At 39.9% G+C, this 4,021-nt stretch overlaps 1 pseudogene; it reads right to left on the minus strand.

The window, feature by feature from the left end:
* Window positions 1-389: 389 nt before the first annotated feature.
* Window positions 390-2,885, minus strand: LOC103682355 (annotated as a pseudogene).
* Between the last annotated feature and the right edge of the window lie 1,136 nt (window positions 2,886-4,021).

The following is a 4,021-nucleotide window of genomic DNA, read 5'->3' on the forward strand; positions in this document are numbered from 1 at the left end:
ACTCACTATTGGTGTCTGAAGGGCAGTCTTGTAGGATTGAACTCTTAACTGTGGGATCTGACACTATCTCCATGAGTAATGTCAGAACTGAATTAAATTGTAGGACATCTGGGGTGCTTAGCTGGCTCAGTTGGTGGAACATGCGACTCTTGATCTCGGGGTCATAGGTTTGAGCCCCTCATTGGGTATAGAGATTACTTAAAAATATAATCTTTAGGGGCACCTGGGTGGCTCGTGTCATGCATGATCCCTGGGTCCTGGGATCAAGCCCTGTGTCAGGCTCCCTGCTCAGCAGGGAGCCTGCTTCTCCCTTGCCCTCTGCTCCCCACTCGTGCTCTAATAAGTAAAGTCTTAAAATATACATATATATATATATATATATACACACACACACACACATATATATATGTATGTATTTTAAATCTTTAAAAAAATAATAATTGTAGGACATCTGGTCAGTGTCTGCTAAGAATTGGAAAATTGCTTAGTGTTGTTGAAAAAACCACATACTGGAAAAAGAGATTTCTTTTATAGAAGAAGAAACAGCATCAGAAAACTTAAGAGACTTGTCCAAGTTTCCACAAGTAGAAAGTGTCAGAGCTGAGATTTAAACCTAATCTTTTCTCTCCATTACCATGCTGACGTTCAACACTTACTCAATGAACAATTATTAGGTATCAGGCATTATTCTAGGCCCTGAGAATACAGAGGCAGATAAGAAAGTCAATGTCTCTGCCCTCAAAGAGCTTATATTCCTTTTTATACTATAAAATTGGAAATAATATTTTTTTGTTAATTAAATCTTTCCTGTTTATTCTGGATTGATTTTTAACATATTATGACTTAGAAATGCAATGTTTACTTTACCATCAACTTTGTCCTAATCTGGGTAAATCTCACTAGCAGTGATATAATACAAAGCAGAGCCATGGTTGTTTTAGTATTTGACTGGCTAAATATTAGCTAAATGCTCCATGCATACACCAAACAATTCTTCAGTAATTTTCATAACAGGGTTTATGAAAATAAAGCTTGAACTTCAGGACTTTCTTTTCTTTTTTTGTAAAACCAAGAAATGAGAAGATTTAAAATGCAGAAAAAAAATTCTTTCATAGTAGCTAGTACACCTTCATTAAGCTTTAAGACACATTTCTATTTATAACCTTAATACAGCCGTATTTTTACTTTATGAAAATCAAGTCTCCCAGTAAAAATGGTATTTCACCACACTAATCTTTAAATTCCATCACTAAAAATGTAGTTATACACACCAATTTTTAACCTCTTGGAACATTTGGCAGAATAGATTTTAGCCACTGGAATGAATAGCTGCTCAGAAAAACAGCACTGCTTCAACTGTGATACAATTTGATAGTCAGTATTCTTGTCTTCCAGTAAGATTTCATGAACATAAACACTGGACTCCTTGTGGCTTCATCGATCAAGAGAACGCTTCTGAGCAGCTTCTGAGCAAACATTTCTTAACAGGTTGATCACAGATCTGGGGTCATCACTCCTCATAATGGCACTGCCAGACACAATCATGTTGACTCCTGCCTCTGCACGTTAATGGATAGTGTCAGGACCTACTCCGCCATTGACTTCTATGTCCAAGGATGGGAACTGGGTCCTCAACCAATGAATCTTTGGCATCATATCTTCTATGAATTTCTGCCCTCCAAACCCCGGTTCCACTGTCATAACCAAGACCATACCTATCTGATTAGCCCATGGTGCCAAATACTCAACTGTAATTCCCCATTTGATGGCAAGGCCAACCTTCATCCCATTCTCCCGAATGTCTTTAATTAAAGCCCCTGGGTAATTGGTAGCTTCAAGATGAAAGGTGTATTGATTGGCTCCCACTACAGCCATTGGTTTTACCCACTGTTCCAGCCTGGATACCATTATGTGCCTATCAAAGAAAGGTCCTGGCCTAGCTGCTTTCAGAGGCTTTCAACCACAGGGTGCCCAAAGGTGATGTTGGGAACAAAATGCTCATCCATTACCGAAGGTGCAAATAATCGGCCCCAGAGTCCAGCAACTGGAGGCACTCAGCCCCTAAATTGGCTAAATCGCTGTTAAGGATTGATGAGCCAATCTTGCAGCCAGACGCCATGGTGCTGGCTCCCAAGAGCAAGCTACCCGTGAGTCCCCCGGTAAGACGAAAGTGTTGCCCTGATTGGCTGCCCCGGCCTTTCTTTCATAAGCTCTATTCATCTCTCGTTTTGGCAGAGTTTAGTTGATAAACGTCTTTTTATCTTGAGTACAAAATTAAGCAAAATAGGTACAATTTATTGGTGTTGCACTATTTAACGAGTGCTGGACTTATTAGATGCTTGCTGGAACACTGACAATCTCCTAACTGGTAGTCAATTTATTGTAAAATTAGTAAGACTCAGAACTTCAAGCTCACAACAGACTAGAGCTCTATCTATATTGTATCTGGCTTGACACTGAAGCCTTGAGAGTACCTTGTTTTCTAGAACAAGTACACAGTTTGTCAGAGAAAAATTTGTTTCTGAAGACTTCTGGAAAAGGGATGTTGGCTTAGTTCCCGATGACAGCTGTCTGGTCAGTTTACGATGCTTTGATAGACCATATTTATATTTAAAAGCTGGAATGGGTACTTGAAAGGCAAATTGCTGTTACGGTAGATGTGTTCTAGAGTGATCTTCACTGCTGCCTCCTTAAACAGGTGCTTGATAAGGGGAAAAAGATTGTGAATCAATGCTGCTGAGTGAATCTGGGAGCTTCCAAAAGTATTTGAGGCTTTGACGATATACCATGACTTCCTAATTGTTATAAAAGATGATGTCTAAACTGAGGGCTACAGAGGGGAGGGGGGTGGGGGAATGGGATAGGCCGGTGATGGGTAGTAAGGAGGGCACATATTGCATGGTGCACTGGGTGTTATACACAACTAATGAATCATCGAGCCTTACATTGAAAACCGGGGATGTACTGTATGGTGACTAACATAATATAATAAAAAATCATTATAAAAAAAAAATGATGTCTAACCTTTTCATTTATATAGAATAAAAAAAAAACATTTTGCATTTTAAAGGCCCTTCTCTAGACCCAAAGTACTTTGTGTTAGCAATTAATTCTTCCATAGCTGTATCATGGTTATAAAACCTACCACAGAATTGCCTAACACCTATGAAGTGCTCTGGAAATTGCCATCAAGAGTAATTTTTTAAAAAATATTTTCTTTTTAAATAATCTCTATATCCAATGTGGGACTCAAACTCAAAACCCAAGATCAAGAGTTGCATGCTCCATCACTGAGCCAGCCTGGTGCCCCAAGAATGACTTTTTTTTTTTTTTTTTTTAAGAAAGAGAGGGAGAGAGAGCATGCATATGCAAGAGTTGGGGGGGGGCAGGGGGAGAGGGAAAGAGAGAATCTTAAGCAGGCTCCACACCCAGTGCAGAACCCAATGCGGGGCTCCATCTCACCACCCTTAGATCATGAGCTGAGCCAAAATCAAGAGTTGAATGCTTAACTGACTGAGTCATCCAGGTGTCCCCCAAGAGTGATTTTTAAAATATTGTTTGTGGGGGCACCTGGCTGGCTCAGACGGAAGAGCATGTGACTCTTGATCTTAGGGTTGTGAGCTCGAGCCCGGCATTGGGTGTAGAGATTACTTAAGTAAATAAAACTTAAAAAAATAAAATATTGCTTTTGTAGCATGGTGAAAAGCCTTGGAACAAAATCTTACTCTGTCATCCCAAACCAACTCAGTGCTCTATCACGGAGACTAGAGTTTCCCTTACTTACTTTAGGCAGGGAGGTAAAGGGCTACTTCTTTATAAGAAATCTTGAAATCACCTGGTGGAGGGAGTTCAAAATTAAGTTAGAAAGTAATTCCAACAGTGAAATACCAAAGGGTGAGTCCCTTTTTCTCTACCAAAAATTCTGGCAGTCTCTTCCTTGAGGGTCAGGGGAAAGATGACAGCAAAAAGGACAAGGTAGCATGAAGAGCTACTAGATGAGGCTTGGAGACCCAACATGATC

Source organism: Ursus maritimus, unplaced genomic scaffold, assembly GCF_017311325.1.
Source record: "Ursus maritimus isolate PB19 unplaced genomic scaffold, ASM1731132v1 scaffold_23, whole genome shotgun sequence".
Lineage (NCBI taxonomy): Eukaryota > Metazoa > Chordata > Mammalia > Carnivora > Ursidae > Ursus > Ursus maritimus.